The sequence below is a fragment of the Callospermophilus lateralis genome, chromosome 1, assembly GCF_048772815.1.
Source record: "Callospermophilus lateralis isolate mCalLat2 chromosome 1, mCalLat2.hap1, whole genome shotgun sequence".
NCBI classification, from domain to species: domain Eukaryota; kingdom Metazoa; phylum Chordata; class Mammalia; order Rodentia; family Sciuridae; genus Callospermophilus; species Callospermophilus lateralis.
Window position 1 is genome coordinate 50,512,238 of NC_135305.1, and position 19,583 is coordinate 50,531,820.

Consider the following 19,583-nt stretch of genomic DNA (forward strand, 5'->3'; position numbering starts at 1 on the left):
TATATATATAGTAGAATTATTTGTTTTAGTTAAAAATATAAAATTAAAACCTATATTAATAATATAAATATTTATAAATATTTATTTATATTTCATGTTATATTTTGTGTGATATAATTAATTACATATTTTAAATAAATATGTGTGTGTGTATGTGTGTGTACATATATTTCTTCTTTGTGCAATAAAAGATCTTTGGCCTTTGTCATCTGATGCTTTTAAACATAGCTGTACTATGTTCTTTGTGTACATTCAAATCCTTTTTTTATATTATAGGCCAGAGCAATTTGGTCATGTCACTCTTATTACACCTATTAAAAGTTTCTAATTAGCATAAAATAAGAATATATATATTTTAATGTGGCACCCCTCAGAAACTTTTTAATAAAGAAACTATCTTGTTCTTTGTCCTCAATTTGTAGGCAGCTTCTTTTTTTCTTTCTTAAGTTGAACAATGCTTCACTATTTAAAGGTCTTCTGACATGTCATATTTCTTAACATGTATTGTATTCTCTCTGACTTTACATGGTATTCTTTTTGACTTTCCTCTTTATATTTTTCCTTGAGATTATTTAGTAATTATTAATTTTCCTTCAGGGTTTAGGTTAAATATTATTTCGTTTGTAAATCAGCTCTTTCTTTTCTCTTCAGGATTGATGTCACAGACTGGATCTGGAATGTGCCTTAGAAACAGAAAGAACTTTTAAAAAGTCATTTGCTATTTAAAAAATGTTTTAGGGCAATCTAGTGAGGAAGGGAAAAATCTTTTCAGCAAATAGTTCTGGAATTGCTAATATCATACTGAAAAAATAAACTTTGACATTTACCTCACACAAACACAAACACTATTTCAAGATAGATCATAAATCAAAATACTAAAATAAAACCATAGAATTAAGAACTAAGCATAAGATAATATCTATAAGATTTAAGTGTGAGCAAACAAAGATTTCTGACATAGCACAGATTACCATAAATGAAAAATTGCACTTGTATTAGTCAGCATTTCCCAGACAATAGGAGACACACACACATGTGCACACATCACATACACAAATCTACATATGTTTGTGTATATTCTATACACCCATTAGCTACATATGAGAGAAAGAGACCAAAAGAGATTTACTATAGATAATTGGCTTAGAGCCCTAATATCCAGAGTATACAAAGAACTCAAAAAATTAAACAATAAGAAAACAAATAACCCAATCAACAAATGGGTCAAAGACCTGAACAGACACTTCTCAGAGGAGGACATACAATCAATCAACAAGTACATGAAAAAATGCTCACCATCTCTAGCAGTCAGAGAAATGCAAATCAAAACCACCCTAAGATACCATCTCACTCCAGTAAGATTGGCAGCCATTATGAAGTCAAACAACAACAAGTGCTGGTGAGGATGTGGGGAAAACGGTACTCTTATACATTGCTGGTGGGACTGCAAATTGGTGCGGCCAATTTGGAAAGCAGTATGGAGATTCCTGGGAAAGCTGGAAATGGAACCACCATTTGACCCAGCTATTGCCCTTCTCAGACTATTCCCTGAAGAACTTAAAAGAGCGTACTACAGGGATGCTGCCACATGGATGTTCATAGCAGCACAATTCACAATAGCTAGACTGTGGAACCAACCCAGATGTCCTTCAATAGATGAATGGATAAAAAAAAAATGTGGCATTTATACACAATGGAGTATTACACAATACTAAAAAATGACAAAATCATGGAATTTATAGGGAAATGGATGGCATTACAGTAGATTATGCTAAGTGAAGCTAGCCAATCCCTAAAAAACAAATGCCAAATGTCTTCTTTGATATAATGAGAACAACTAAGAACAGAGCAGGGAGGAAGAGCAGGAGGAAAAGATTAACATTAAACAGAGACACGAAGTGGGAGGGAAAGGGAGAGAAAAGGGAAATTGCATGGAAATAGAAGGAGACCCTCATTGTTATACAAAATTACATATAAGAGGTTGTGAGGGGAATTGAAAAAAAAACAAGGAGAGAAATGAATTACAGTAGATGGGGTAGAGAGAGAAGATGGGAGGGGAGGGGAGGGGGGATAGTAGAGGATAGGAAAGGTAGCAGAATACAACAGTCACTAATATGGCATCATGTAAAAATGTGAATGTGTAACTGATGTGATTCTGCAACCTGTATATGGGGTAAAAATGGGAATTCATAACCCACTTGAATCTAATGTATGAAATATGATATGTCAAGAGCTTTGTAATGTTATGAACAACCAATAAAAAAAAGATAATTGGCTTATGTGACTATGGAAGCCCACAAATCCAAACTCTGCAGACTTGATCACAGTTTGAGTCCAAAGGCCCCTGGGCAGATTTATCTCTAACTCTGTGAAAGGTCAAATAGAACTTTTTGCTCTATTCAGGACTTCAACTCTTTAGATAAGACCCACCTATGTTAAAGAGCATTGTGTTTCACTAAGTCTAGTGATTCAAAAGTTAATCCCATCAAAAATCTCTTTTACAGGAACATCCAGATTAATATCTATATATTGTATAAAATGAATACATATGGTGCCATATGGAAGCATGGAATATATGTAGGCTGTTTAAAGGAAGCTAGACTAATTAGAAAAATACTGAAACCAACCCAAGGTGATTTTTATAAAACTAATTTATGATGAAAATCAATCTGAACATGGTGTTAACTCCGTATAGAGGAAATTGAATGGGAAGGAAAATGAGAGAACTTTCTCAAGTGAATTAGATATTGTATTTTATATCTTGAGGCCTACATTGATCAAATGAATATCCAATTATCAAAATTGAAATATTAAGATGTATATCTTTCTTTCTTTTTTATTTTCATGCATTATTTTATTAGTCCAAATTTGATAAAATATAGTAGGGTAATTTGATACATGTACACAGTGTACAATGACTGAATCAGGAAAGTCAACAGATGTTAACTTCTCTTTAACCATTTCCTGAAACATATTTTTAAGTTCTGATTAACACTTACTAATTGTACATATCTATGGAGTTCAGTGTGCTATGTAAATACATCTACACAATGGGAACTAATCAAATTAGGGTAATTAATATCCTTATATCCTAACATTTCTTTGTGTTTGAAGCCCTCAAGCTCTCCTCTCCCAGTTATTCACAAAATCCATGATGGGTCATTGTGAACTATAGAATCCCCACTGTTTTGTAGAACACTAGAATATTACCCTTATCAGTCTTTCAAAAATGTGAAAAATTTTCTTGAAGTAACAAGAACCAAGGAGTTAATGAATGTGCAGACTTTAAATGAAACAAAGAAAGCAGAAGGTTAAAATTTGTTAAAATTGAATGACAGGTTGATTTTGATACATTTTATGTGGTTTACTTGAATATGTGTAAAAGTCTCCATCGTATGAGTTTAACATAGGTTTTAGGAGAATGTGAATATGAAATTGCAATGGGCCTTGGCAAGTTCTATGAAAAACAGAGAGGCTGGGGGCTACAACTATAGAATATTTCTAAACCAACTAAATTGAGGCTTGGTGTATAATGACTACAGAATTCAATTCAGGGTGAAGTTTATATCCAGTATTTTCAAAATGATGGGCATAGAGCATAGGCCAAAGAAGGAAGAAAATTAACCTCCATGAAGCTGATTAATAAAGAAAAATTTCAGAAGTGTTTTGGTCTGTGAGACCAAATACATACAATGAACAGGAGTGTAAGAGCTGAAATTAAATGAAACCATACTTTAAAAGTCAGATAATGAAATTTATTTCAGTTGAAGAGATTAATGCGATATGAGAAATTATGGTAAATATTTAAATGTAAATACAAAATTGTGCTCCAAATTCAAATGCAGATGATTTTAAAATATCCTATTTTCAAAAACTTCCCTCTTAAATGCATAAACATAGAGTTATAAAATAGGTTTTAGAACAAAATCTAAGAGGAAGTTCCATTCATTACTATAAAAAATTCCTGGGATATATAGCTGTAAAGAAACACTCTTATGGATGATAAGGTATTGGCAGGTCATAAATCATGTACAAATGCTGCTGTTGATCCATGGAAAATTTAAGTTAAGCATCAGTGCATATTAGGTGGCAGAATTTGGCCCCCAGTACTGTTGAGAGTCTTTTCCTGGGTGGACAGTAATTCAGACTGTCACAAATAAAGTGCCCTTGGTAGAAATGGTGAATCACATGGTTATGGAAAAAATAGATGAGACACAAAAATCCTATTTGATTTGCATTTTAAGGTACCATAAAAGAGGGCTGGGGATGTGGCTCAAGTGGTAGCACGCTCGCCTGGCATGCATGCAGCCTGGGTTCGATCCTCAGCACCACATACAAACAAAGATGTTGTGTCCACCGAGAACTGAAAAATAAATATTAAAAAAATTCTATCTCTCCCCTCTCTCTCTAAAAAAATGTACCATAAAAGATGAAATAGCAAAAGTTTAGCCATCACTAATTAATCCCATATGCAGAAGAAAGATATTCAATGTTTATGAAGTAGATAGCTATAGAAATACTGTATGTATTGTTATGATTTGCATGTGAGGTATCCCCCCAAAACTCAAGTGTGAGATAATGCAAGAAGATTTAGAGGAGAAATGATCGGGTTGTGAAAGTTTTAAACCAATCAGTGAATCAATCTTCCTGATGGGATTAAGTGAGTGGTAACTGAAGGGAGGTAGGGTGAGGCTGAAGGAGGTGGATCACTGGGGGCATAGCTTTGGAGTATATGTTTTGTATCTGGCAAGTAGGGTGTCTCTTTGCTTTCTTTCTTTCTTTTTTAATTATGTGAGCTGCTTTCATCCTCCACTCTCTTCCACCAGGATGTTCTGCCTCACCCCAAGCTCCGAGGAATGGAATGGGCTATCTGTAGACTGAGATCTCTGAAACTGTGAGCCCCAAAATAAACTTTTCATTTTCTGAAATTGTTCTTGTCAAGTCATTTTGTTACAACACCAAAAAAGCTGACTAAATCCTGTATTATCTAATTTAACACTTTGAAAAGTCTTGTTAGGTTGTGATTCTTATCTATTTTGATGATGCACTTTCAAAGACTCAGAAAACTTGAATCTGTTCATAAAGATCAAATTACTAATAAGTCATAAAGCTGGGACAATGACCTTAAATTTCAGATTCCAAAATCCATACACATTCCTGCAGGAAAGGATTTAAATGGAGGTCCTAAATACTATTGGTAAGAACCCACTTAAATACTCAGTTCAAAATGAAAACAGATCTTGCAGAGAGTGGTAGCACACACCTGTAATTCCAGAAGCTCAAGAGGCTGAGGCAAGAGAACTACAAGTTCAAAGCCAGCCTCAGCAATTTAGTGAGACCCAAAGCAATTTAGTGAAACCTTGTCTCAAAATAAAAAGAAAAAAGAGCTTGGTCTGTGAGTCAGTCATTAAGCATCCCTGGATTCAATTCCTGGTACAAAAATAAATAAATAAATAAGAAGAGGTCTGTAAAAAATCTAAATTGATTGAATTTTGAATTGATTGAATTAAAATTTTCTTATATTTATCTTTGTTTCCTGCACACACTTAATCTCTATATATCTTTTAAATTTCATCTAGAAATATGCAATAGGGCTTTTGTCTGTGAATGACTTTTCTAGGTCTTTTATTTTATTTAGGAAGTTAATACTGAAAAGATTTCCCTTTACCCAGTTTTCTGAACAATTTGACTGAAAAATAGCAGAGCATGGTTTGTGGATATTGTAAACTACATTTGATTTAGCAAACAATAAGCAGGAGTCTAGACTAGAACGGCTAAGATGTTTGCAGCTGCAAGAAGCATGTTGTCAACATGCCTCAGTATCTCATAGAAATGTGTATTGGTCTCAGTGTGTAGCTGATACACCATAGATTATGCTGCAGAAGATGGATCCCATCTCTGCTTTTCTTCCTGTGTGTAGTTTTCATGAAAGTGATCTTGAGAAGTAGAGGGAAAGTTTGGTAATAATATTGAAGAGCAAAGGTGGATTTCCATTTTGGTGTGTCAACTGCATCTACATAAGGAACTCTGAAAAGCTAGGGACATAGAAGCCTTTCCACTTGTGACAAGGAGAAAATTTTGATTTCCAATTTTTTATTGTCATCAATCAGAAAGCCACTGAAATAAATCAGTGGAAAGTTCTATTTTTTTCACTCAGAAATGATTTATGTAGTTTTGGTAATCCACTTATGTATGATGTTTGAATGCCATGTGTTGGGAAGGATACCTATGAATGAAAGTAATATTACTTGTGCCAAAACTTGGAAAGCACTTCAATCTATCTATAAATTTTCATGAATAATGCATGAATGCTAAGTATCAACCAGAAGAATACAAAAGCAACAGATGATACAAAAACAGAAACACCACAGTCTTCCTTTTTAAACTGTCATTATAAAGACACTGTTGCTCATAACAAGATGTAATTGAGAAGTAAAGAAATGAGAATTTGGTAGGAAAGTGTTTCCATATAGAAAGTGGCTTCATTTAGCTGAACCACTAATAAATAATTACTTCTTTAAGATGGATATAGTGCTTTGTACTATAATCCACCATGATGCTGGCTGAAATGCATCATGAAATTAAGTTTCTTATTTAACCAGTTTTCTGTATATCTTTATTATACTAAGGAACTATAGTAAATTATGAACATAGAGCTATGGTTTAAAGGGTATTATTAATTTAGAAAGAGCATGTTTTAATTACTTAGCTCAAAAATGAGAATTTTTATAGTCCTAAACAAGATCTGTTTATATTATTATATTTTTCTCCTCAGCTATATTTCTGGCAAATGAGTGTGTTAGCCAGCTTTTTCATCACTGTGACAAAGGCCTGAGAAAAAGAACTTACAGGAAGAAAGATTTATTTTGGCTCATGGTTTCAGAGGTTTCAGCCCATGTTTGGCTGACTCTATAGATTAGGGATGGAAGTGAAACAGAACATCTAGGTGGAAGAGTAAAGCAAAGAAATCTGCTCATTTCATAGCAGCCGGGAGCCAGAGAGAGGGGAGGGTGTTAGGAACCAGGGACAAGATACAGTACCTATGGGCATATCCCCAGTGGCCCACTATCTCCAACTAGGCCCCACTATAGTTTACACCAACTCTCAATAGTTCATTCAAATTATTATTAATCCATTAACATTGATTGATCCATTGATCAAATTAGAGTCCTATGGTTCAATCACTTCCCAAGATACCCATCTCTGAACATAGATATCTTCAAATGAGATTTTGGAGAACATTTCAGAATCAAATCATAGCAACAGGATTAATAAAAGATAGATAATGCCTCAAGAATTAGTAATGAATTAGGACATAGTATGTAATACTACTATATACATCTATCAAAAAAATCATATATTAAATATCTTTTAGTGTGTTGCATTAAGACACAATAAATATACTGCACCTTTCCACCAAAAAGGAAAAACAAAATAATTAAGTGAGCTTAAAATTATTTAATAGACTTTTTGTATTGCTTACAAATCTATAGGTATATTTTTATTCTTTAAAATGTGAAATCCTTGCTCCTAGGAATAATTATTCCATGAATATAATATCAAGATGACAGGGATATAGGAAGGAGTAAATGTGATGGAAAACATGTAAATATCTAGGAATTTAGAGGAAATAAACTAAGACATACTCCTAACTATGATTTTTGACTTAAATCTTTTTATCTGATATAGACCTGATATGTATATGTATATACACTTACGTGTGTGTGTGTGTGTGTGTGTGTATATATATATATACACACACATATATATGTGCATACACACCTCTACTCTCTTTTGCTTTCAATTTGCATGCTTATGTTTTTCTATAGCTTTACTTGTAATCTGTTCATGTCATTTGAAGTGAGCTGTGTCTCTTCTCAGCAGAATATAGCTTGGTCCTGGAGGCATTTTGTTTAGTTTTGTTTTTTCTTATTCAGTCATTCTTCATCTTGTTATTAGATAATTTAATCCATTTACATTCCTTCTTTAATTCTTTTTATTCATATGTTATTTCCTTTTTTATTAATGCTCCTCTGAATAACATAAAATATTCTCTGTTTTACTCACTAATTTATTTTAGGCCAAATAAATTTGCTCTTGAAGCTTTTTATATTTTTCAGTTTAATCAATATAAGATAATTCTTTATCTCTAAGATTTAAATTTGATTTTAAGTTGTTTCTGTTTCTTTGTCAAATTTCTTGTTTTCTTTGTGTAGTTTTTTCTAAATGGCATTTAAAATTTTTCTCATATATTCTTTATTTACAGAACTTATTTGACAAGATTACTTTGAATTCTTTGCAATATAGTATCTAATAATTCCTTTATATAGTGTCTTTATATAGTGTCTAATAATTCCTTTACTTAGTGTCTGCAAATTTATTGGTTTCTTTGAAGCTATCCTGATTTTCAGAATCTTCATAATCTCTTTTCCTTACTTTGCTTTTTGGACATTTAAGGAGATAGCTACCTTTTGTGGTTTTATAGGTGTTCTTGGGAAAGGCAGACTTCCACAACTCAGTCTATCCTGTGATTCTGGATGGGAAACCTGGTAATAACCTAAGTAGGTTCTCTATATGGTTGTTGTTTGCATGGAGAAGATGGCTGGATTCCGCTATCTCATAGGATCATTGGCTAAGCTTTGAAATCATGCTGAGCAGCTGAGTGGAGACTTCAATTCCAGTTTATCAGGCTTACAAACAGGGCATATTCTCTGGCCAATTATTACTGCTCTTTGAGGTCAGCAGTTGGACAATATTGCAGGGAGTGTGAGGTTAGATTGAGTCACTGACCAGGATGGATAGGACTAGGCGATGTGGTAAGTTCAAATCTATGGTTGAATTTTTCTCCCCTGGCTTGTTGGAGCCTCAGTGGGTTTAAAGTCTTGGTTGTGTGCCACCAGACTTTCAGGTATGGTGAAACTATTTCTAACTATTTTTGCTCTTAGGAGAAATTCAACGCTGTGGTCACCTCCCTCCCTGTGCAGGGTCTGGGATGGGCTTTGAGGATAAAGAGAGTGTTATTAAATTCCCAACTCTGGTGCAGCTGGATCCTAATGTTTGACATAATTTGGCACAAGAGTCATTTTTCTCCCTACTGGGATCCCAGGGTAGGGTCTGTATCTGGCCCTAGAGATAAGCCATACAGGGATTTAAGCCAATTAGAATACCTCTCTACTTCTGGGAGTGAACACATCAGCTTGGAAGTAGACTATGCCATTAGCAGTGCCTTTGATCAGATGCCACCATTGGCAGCTACACACTCAGAATTACAACCAAAGTATTGGTGCTAGCCTTTGACATTGTTTCTACTTGGCCCTGAGTGTTCTAGTCATGCCATATTCCCTAATATTTCCTTTGAGTTAATATAGAAGTGTGACTTTTTGAAAGAGTCTTTGGTGTCAGAGATGCTGGATGTCCAGCATCTGAAAGAAATTTGCTCTTCTGCCTTTAAAAGTCATAGTCCCTGTGCAATTGTGCCAACTTGAAGAAGGCAAGGTGACATGGTCATGTTCTCTACCCCTTTCCATATGACTTTTATTCCATTCTGTTGATCATAAATTAATTCAGGCTTCTTTATAACTTGGGAGAGGGACTCACCAGGTGTTTTTATCCAAGAAGAGTTGAACTTTCTCTGGGAGTAGTGAAACTTGGGACTCTATTCCACCATCTTGCTAACCTATTTTTCCTCTCAATATGTCATGATTACAACTTATATCAAAATGAATATTTGGAAATAATATCTTACATTGGAAGTTATCCTGTCAAGCTTTCTATTCAGACTTTCCATTTATCCTTATATTCAATACATAATCATCCTATTGACTCTTTAATTTTCTTATGGATATTTTTGAATGTATCATTCCAAAGTGAAGGTTGGGTTGTAGTGGAGAGACAGACTAAATCAAAGTAATAATTTTATTTATTTTCCCTGGGATTTTAGTTTCATTGATCATTCAATTTTGCTCTTTTTATTGTTTGTTGTTATCTTAAGTATGCTGATAATAATCTATAAACCTTTCTTCAAATATCTTAACTGTGTTTATAATAATCTACAAGCCATTTTCAAAGTTTTAAATTTCTGCTCTGCTCAGGTGCTGGGACTTTTTAGCCTTCTAATTATATAGTTTTTAAAAGTGGTGTGTGGTGGGGACAAGATGATATGGAATATTTGTGTATTATCTATTTGAAGACAGAGGGGTAGTTTTCAAAATTAGAATGCATTTTCTGAAAATAATAACAAAGACTGGCACCTTTTTCAAGCATTAGACCATTTAATTGTCATAGTTTCTATTATTTTTCCTGGTCAGCAACACCTCCATCAATGTTGCTATGGTGTTACAGGTTCCTAATGGCAGTGAGGGGATGAGCAACCATAACCACTCAAAACTTCTCCAAGGCATAGCAAGGTGCTCAGGACAATATGATCTCCCTGCAGAAACAAATGTTTCTCTTTTGAGAAGATAAAATAATAACAACAGGTAACAGAAGTGGTTTTAAACATTTTAAAAAACAGATCTGTGTTGGGCACTGAAAGAGGAAAGAGGAGTAAGAATAAAAATGTAATTGGTGAACAACTATTCAAGCATAGAATTTTGTGTTCTAAGGACTGGGTATTATCAAATGCCATTTTTAGGTATCACCTCTGTCCACTTTTTTTTTTTTTTTTTACAAGGGATTAGTTTGAGAGAGAGAGAGAGAGAGAGAGAGAGAGAGAGAGAGAGAGAGAGAGAAAGAATCAACTATGACAAAAATAAAACAACTCCAACTCTCTGGGTTTAACTGAAATTCAGGATAAGTTAAAAATAGAAGAGGAGATTGGAGAGCATTGTCAGAACAAAACTGAAGACAAAACTCAAATAAAGACATGAGTGAAAACTCCCTCATATTTGTTCTTCTTGTGATAATCAAAAAATGTATTCCCATATCTTTAGGTGACTATTCAATAAAATTTCACAATACAATCTCCTTTCTGTGAAAATGTATGATAAACTCTGTGAACATACTAACATTCATTAAGTACTTACATTTGGGAAGAGTGAGTAAATAAGTGTGGTAGGTATATTAGAGGAAAGGTGTACACATGAGGTTAAAAAAAAAAAAAGATAAAAGGGCTATAATGTAGTTTAGTGGTAGAGTGATTACCCAGCATGCAAATGTTCTGAGTTTGACCCATAGCACCAGTAAAAAAATTAAATTAAAGGATGGACATAATACAATTTTTATTTAACTTAAATGTATTTTTAAATTTATTTTAATAGTTTATGACAGTAGAGTACATTTATGCACTTTGATATATTATACGTAGGTGGGATACAATTTCTTATTTTTCTGAGTGTACATGTTGCAGAATCCTATTGGTCATGTAGTCACATATATACATACAGTAATATGTCTGTTTCATTCTACTATCTTTCCTATTCCCAAATCCCCTCCCAACCCTTCCATTTACCTAATCTAAGGTAATGCTATTTTTCCCTAGTAACCCCCACTCTATTGTGAATTAGCATCCACGTATTAGAGAAAATATTTGGCCTTTGGTTTTGTGGGATTGGCTTATTTTGCTTAGCATGATGTTCTCCATCTCCAACCATTTACTTGCAAATGCCATAATTTCATCTTTTCTTTAAAGCTGAGTAATAGGCCATTGAGTATTTATACCACATTTTCATTATCCATTCATCTATTGAGGGATACCTAGGTTGGTTCCATAGTCTATCCCCAAATCCCCTCCCAACAACAATTCTATTGTGAAGTGAGCTGTTATAAACATTGATGTGGCTGCATCACTATAGTATGCTGATTTTAGGTCCTTTGGGTATATCTCACTCTTTGGTTTAAATTTATTTTTAACTGACACAAAAAACAAAAATTATATATACATATATATATTTATATATATATATATGTTATTTATTATATATATAAATTATGTATGTTTATATATTTATGAGTATTGTGATGTTGTGTTATATATGAGTACATATATATTTCATAATGTTTAAATTAAGTTAAACATATCTATCTCCTCATTTATCAACACTTTATAGTAAAAATAATTAAAGTTCTTCCAGATTTTTAAATTTACATTGTCATGATCTCTGGTTATTCTACTGTGCTAGAGCACACCAGAACTTCTTATTCCTATCTATGATTTAATATCAATTGATCAAATTTTTGATATTCCAAATATGAGTAAAATCATATGGTGCTTGTCTTGACATGCTTTCCTAAGTTCAAAATATATCCCAAGGTAGTAATATTTATACTGAGAAACATTCCTCCCCATTTCTCTGTCTCTGTATTGACCAGATATATTATATTATGCAATTAAAAGTTGGGTAAAATTCTAACATATCCATCTTAAGAGATTCCAAGGAAACTTAAAGAAAGATTGAGAGGGTCACTAAAACTCATTTTCACTCATTTTTTTTCACTAGTGACAAATAATGCACAAAACACTGAAGTCGTAGAGACATATTTTCATTTTTGGTGCCTTGGTGGGAATTAGAACACAAGGAAGAGTAATTTCAGCTTCCAAAGTTTGGTACATATAGTGTAAAATAAGTGCCTATCTCCCAAATTGTGTTCTGTGTGGATTAATCTTTGCTCAATATTTATTTACTTACTTTGTTCATAATTTCCATTATCATTAAAAATAATGATTCAATTGTTTGAGATTCAATTGTTTGTTCTGGAATTTTAATACATCTAGAAAATGTGTATAAAATCTAACTCAGCTAGCTGAATGTTTTGGAATGTATTTGCCAGAATCCTGCTAGTGTTAATTAAAACACTACAGCTAATGTATCATACATCAAAATTAGATTAGACCGCATGGTGTAAAATTCTGGCAAGGGGTAAACATAAGGTGTTTTTTAAGGGTTTCAGATTATATTTGTCTGTGATTATACTTGAGGGGAAAATAGTATTTATATGGTAAATAATGGAGATCGTTTACAAATGATCCATTACAAATCCGGATGCCAGGGTACAATCTTCAACTTCTGGCAAATTTAGATTTACCACCATTAGAATAACATGTAAAAGCAAAATATCTATTCAAGAGTCTGTATAATCAGTAATTAGTTTTCACATTCAAACACAGCACTTTAAATTCACAAAACTAATCAGCCACTTTATGATTCAATAATATTTTTGTGTTTATTAAGCATATAGAATGCAATTTTATTAGTAATAAATAGCTATTGACATAGTACCTATTCAATGTTTCCTATTTTTCAGTCTGGATTCTACATATCAATTCAATTTTATTGAATATATTAATCCCAAACTGAAGTTAATATATTCAATTTTTGTATAAAAATCCAAGTAAAAAATATAAATAAATAAATAAATAAATAAATAAATAAAAGCATTTAACTGCAAATAAATAAATAAATAAATAAATAAATAAATAAATCCAGATGCTTTTTATGGGCTTATTAACTAAAATATCTGGAACTTGCAATAAAGAAAAAATGTCATTAATTATCTAATATACTGAGCAGCTTAATAGTCACATAGTTGAGTCAACTGTACATAACTGAGAATCAGGAGTACTCACTGTTGTTCTGCAGTCAATGGGGCAGCAGCATTGAGTGAGCTGTGTGTGTGTGTGTGTGTGTGTGTGTATGTGTGTGAATATGTGGTTAATGTGTGACAGGTGTGTCAGAGAGACAGACAGTGACATAAAGGAGGCAGAAGAAGTGGGAGAGAAGCAGAGATGGAATTGAGAGGGTAGAGAAAGGGAAAAAAACTGGATTGTTTGGAATAAGTGACTTAATATTTTTAATATTAAAATTTTTTAATATTTTTCTTTATTTTTTATTTTCTTTAGTAGTCAGGGCCAATTAATCTGTAGAGTCCCTGAATCATTTAGCATGCTTTCAAATACAAAAAACATAAAATTACTCTAAAATAGTTTAAATCAATGAGTAGTTTATCTTTTTCTCCTACTTTTCTCCTAATTAAGAGAATGATTCCATGGCTACTTTATTTAATGACTTAATGATATTATTAAACCCAAGTTCTTCCATCTTTCTGAGTATTGGATTTTTTTCTTTGTGTGGATTTAATCTAATTCAGTATAGAGAATCCTAATTCTAGACTTCACCTCCTCACACAGTCCTCTTCAGAGTTAAAGGGACGTTCTCCTCCTATGTCTTTTCATTAACTTTTCCTTGCTGTGACCCACATACCTGACAAGAACAACTTAGAGGAAGAAAATTGTATTTGGTCTCATGGTTTCAGAGGTTCAGTCTATGATTGGCCAATTCCATAGCTCTGAGTCTGAGATAAGGGGAAAAAAATCATGGCAGGAGTGCATGGTGGAGGAAAACTGCTCAGGTCAGGACAGCAGGGGATCAGAGAGAAAGCAGGAACTTGAGTGCAAAGAGCCAGGGATAATATATCCCACAGGTACCCTAGCAATGATCTACTTCCTCCATTTATGCACTGCCTGCCTATAGTTACCATCCATAAATCCATTTAAATTATTAATCCATCAACTGGATTAATCCACTGATTATGTTATTGCTCTCATAATCTAATCATTTCATGTCTGAATATTCTTGCATTTTCTCGGGCATGAGCTTGCAAGGGACTTCTCATATCTAAATTATGACATCATGTCTCTGACTGTGTTTTAGTCAGATCTTCACTGCTGTGACTAAAGAACCCAACCAGAACAATTATAGAGGAGGAAAAGGTTATTTGAAGGCTCACGGTTTTAGAGGTCTTAATCCTTAGAAGGTCAGGCCATTCTTCAGGACTGCAAGTGAGGCAGTAACAACCTGGCAGAAGAGTGTGACAGAGGGAAGCAGCTCACATAGTGATCAGAAAAGAAAGAGAGAGTCTCCAGTTTCCAGATACAAATATATACCCCAAAGCCACGTCCCAACTCTAGCCACATACTACCACTTTAGTTACGACTCAGTTCATCTGTGTCAGGGGATTAATTCACAGATTGGGTTAAGGCTTTCACAACCCAATCATTTTTTTCTCTGAACTTTCTTGCATTGTCTCATGCGTGAGACGTGAGAGAGTCTGTGGCAGTCTCACATCAGACTATAAAGCTTAGGAAGCTCTTCTTCAGAAGTTATTAAGCAGTATTTCCCTCAGGACTCACTCATCAGACTTATAAATATATCAACACTAGAAACAGATATGGACAACAGGGTATCCAGGGTGACTACTTGGTAAATGAACAGATGGCAAAGTGATTGGAAACAACAGATGACAAAGTGATTGGAAACAATTATAAAAAACAATTATAAAACAATTATAAAAAAGGAAAAATCATATAGCTCCCAAGAAAGGATAGTAGCTGAACAAAGACCCAAATTTCATGGTGTCAGTTTTTTAAATTTAATTTTATTTTTCAAATATTGGTGCTTAAAATTTTATATTAAAATAGGTAACACTGATTTTTATTTAACCAAACATCATATTTTTGGATTCTTCTTCTTTTGATGTATTCATTTCCATAAATCAATAATAAACACCTTCAATAAAGTTGAAAAAAGACTGAGTGAAGGCTGACTGTATATGTATATGTGTGTGTGTGTTTTGGAGGAACATGTGCAGGAGAGAGAGAAGCATATTATTTATGACTCTATTGGAATGAAAGTTATTGACCATGATAATTTTCTAGTATTCCTGTACTTTCATAATGCTATATGGGATGTATGATATATACAGAGCTATGTAAATTGTCATAATTCAACACTAGGGTGGGTAGTGGTAGATTATACTGTTAGGGTACTCACTTGGGAGGTGAAATAACATTCTTTGTAGGTTTGTTAGGTTTAAAATGCTTATTGTTCATATTGAGATTTCAAAAAGTCAGATATGAGTGCATAGAATTAAGGGGGGGTTTCTATTTGGAGTTATATATTTGAGATTAATTAGCATTTATATAGATTTCAGACTGTGAGGATGAATGGGGTCACTTGTACAGAGAAAAAAAATTAAAAGCTCATGGCCAACCTCTAAATAATTCAAAATTTAAAGATAGGAAAGAAGCATTTAGTGAGTACTAGATTATATTAGGGCTTATATTGTCATGAAATATGAGACAGATATGATTAATTGTGTTTTGGGCAATAGGGGCAATATAATAAAATAGATGAAATGACCTTTCTTACAAGATAATAAGGCACAGATTCTTATATTTGTTTAACTCTGTACAATCTATAATTAAAGAATGGTTAAAATCAAGATAATTTTAGTATCTCTCTTACTAAATGATATGCCTACATCTCCTCCCTTTGTATCCAGGACTCCTTTAATGGTTCTTTTTTTACCAAAAGAGTTCAGGAGAATTTATGTTTGATTAATTCAAAAGATAGAATACAAACTGCAATGGAGCTCAGCTTTCCGCTTAGATTGTACACATTTGGAACTCTGAGCCACCATCTCCCATGTTGTGAGGATGCCCTGGCCGCATTGAATAGCCACATGTGGGTGCTCCAGTGAGCAACCACAACTGAAATTCCAGCTGAAATGCTAGTCATGTGCATGAAACAAAGTAACTATCTGGGAATCAGCTTGTACCTGAATCCTAATTATTCTGCACATGGTCTATCCTTGAGGCATAAGTTTCCTTATAGCATGGTGGCCTCTGTATAGTTAAACTTTTTACCTGATGCTTTAGGACTCCAAAGGAATGTTCCAGTGTTCCAGCAGTCAAGGTAAACCATTCAAACAATTACTGCCCCAGCTGCTAGCTGACTTCAGCATTTGAGACACCAAGAGAGAACTTCCAGCTGCATCCACCCATAATTAATTGCTAACCCACTGAATCTGTAGATAATAAAATGGTAGTTTATGCTAGTAAGTTTTGTATAGTTTATTACTCTGTACTCAGTAATATAAACTAGAATAATAACTCTGTCACATTCATTGATTTGTTTCATTCTAAATTTAAACTTGACAAGCAGACATTTAACAGATTATCTTAAACTTCATTTAAAAGATGATAAAGTTAGAGTCTAACAGTCCAAGCTGTTTCCCACAGGTCATGTACTAAGGATGTGAACATGGACTGGAAGCCATATCGTCTGATATAGCTTCATGTTCATATTTTATTATATCTTATAATTTGTCTATGAAACATTTCCAGAAGCATTTTAAAGCAGCATTCTTACATTCAGCTAGTATGCCAAGCACTGTAATGGATAAGTATTGGCACTATAAAAATGAAAGGATCTGATTTTCCTTCTTCTGGGCATTTGTACTCCAATAGGAATACTTAAATCCAGCATGAATAGCAAAACAATATGTTTTTGTATAAATTATGATATGATTTTGTGAATCATTTGATTAAAATTAAAGTGTGTATGACATTTTAGAGGTGTTAGTGAGAGGTGCAGAAACCAATACAAAAACAATACCATGAGAACATAGTTAAAATATCTAAATTAAGACATTGGAAGTAGAAGTAGCAAGACATTAAGATAAAAGGGTTAAGTTTTGGGGCTGGGGATGTGGCTCAAGTGGTAGCACGCTTGCCTGGTATGCATGCGGCCCGGGTTTGATCCTCAGCACCAGGTACAAAGATGCTGTGTCCGCCAAGTACTAAAAATAAATATTAAAAAATTCTCTCTCTCCCTCTCTCTTTCACTCTTTCTTTTTAAAAAAGGGTTAAGTTTTATTTGAATACTTAACAGTTTTCTGGTACATAACATGTCTCCACATAGGAAGAAAACAAGAACAACTGAAGTAAGGATTGGAGTAAAAAAATCTAGTACTCACTACTTCTTTTCTATCTTTAAATTTTGAAATATGTTTGACTTGGGCTATAGATTTATTTTTCTTCTCTTGTTTTACCTAAATGTAGATATAATAAATTTTTTAAGAAAATTAATGAATAGAAAAAAGGGAAGGACATGTGTATTTATTAAGTAACAAGCACATGGTTGGTTTTATCCTATGTAATTTAGTAAAATTATCATAAAATTTTTATAATAACTCAAAGAGTTAGTCTAGTTTTTCTTTATTTGAAGATAATTAAGCTATAGCTCGAAAAATTAAGCTTCAAATTCTACTATATAAAGGCAGAAATGAAATGAAAAGAATATTTTCTGTGAGAGATGAAGCCCTAGAGAAGACACAGAAGAAGAAATAGTTAATGGGATGGGGATTTTAGCTAGATATGTTGGATATGACATAATGGTAGCTGATCTTGAAAATGAGTGAGCAGTTGAATTTCATTTGCTAGAAACAGAAAGCCCCTACATGCTTTTGGATCAAGATTTGTGCAAATGAATGTTTTAATTAGATTGATGTAGGTATCATGAAGTGAGTATGGGGGGAGACTTGAATCAGAAAAATAAACCAGAGGGTTATAAAAACATAGAAAAATCTAAGGTAACTTGATATCTAGCTTCTTTTCAAGCACCTCTTCATCATATATAAATTCCCACATAAAAATTTGAAGATATGTTTTGTCTCTTTTTTCTATATATGAAAGAGTCAACTAAAATAGGTTTGAGAAATTGAGAAGAAAAAAAATCTTAATTCCAAATCTATATTAATAAGATATTTTGGCACTGACCAAAACCAGATTCCCTATAAGTACAGAAGATAAAAAATTTCAGATGATAAATTAAAGTGTCTAAGAAATAGGGAGTTTCTTAATTTTCATTAGATCCATTTAATTTGGATTACAAAGCTACCCTTTTGATTGGTCAATGAAAAAGTCTTGCTTGGTGTTTGAGAAATGGCTAATGTTTAACTTTTAGACTATCATAATCACCCTCCAGTGGCACTGTCTCTGTCAGGATTCTAACAGTCCCCTGAAATTCTCCTTCCAAATCACCAACGCAATGGATCCTGAAACTTGTCCTGAAGCTGAGAAAGACACTAAGATCCACTCCTACCAAGCACAGCCATCCTTAAAAGATCTCCACCTCATTCCCACAGTATCATCCACCATGTTCTCACCTTCATCATCGTTTCTCTCTTTCAGTTTGACAAGAAGTAACTTCGTTTCTCTCTCCCTGCCTTCCCTCCACGCCTTGGTCTCTCCTCGAAACTTCTCTTTCTTCTCCTTCTGTTCTTCTCACTCCTCAAAGGCACTCTTTCTTTTCTACAGCATCTGCCAAAATAACACTAATGCTTCAAGCTTGAGAAAGGAACATCCAGAAACTTGAATTATAGTTCCTTTTGTCTTGGGCTCCATAAGGAAATCTTTGAGGACAAAGAGTATAACAGTGTTTTGCCACATTTCTGAAGTTAAAAAGGATAAACTACATGGACAATAATAATAATAATTTCATATCTCAATTAAGGAAGATGATTATGTATATTGTATATTGTAGAATACACTTTGATATAAATATATGATCCCCAAACTGGATCAATGACACATAAGCTAATTACTTTTAGAAATTATATATTTTCCACTGGAAATAAAGATATTTAAGATCCACAAAATGTGTGTGATAGGTATTCTTTACACTGACATAATCTTGCTCCTTAACATTATCTCCCTCATCTCCACAGGAGTACATGTTATTTCCCCTAAGAATTTATATTTGTATCCTTCTATGTGGGCAAGGTTAGACTCCTTACCCCACAGA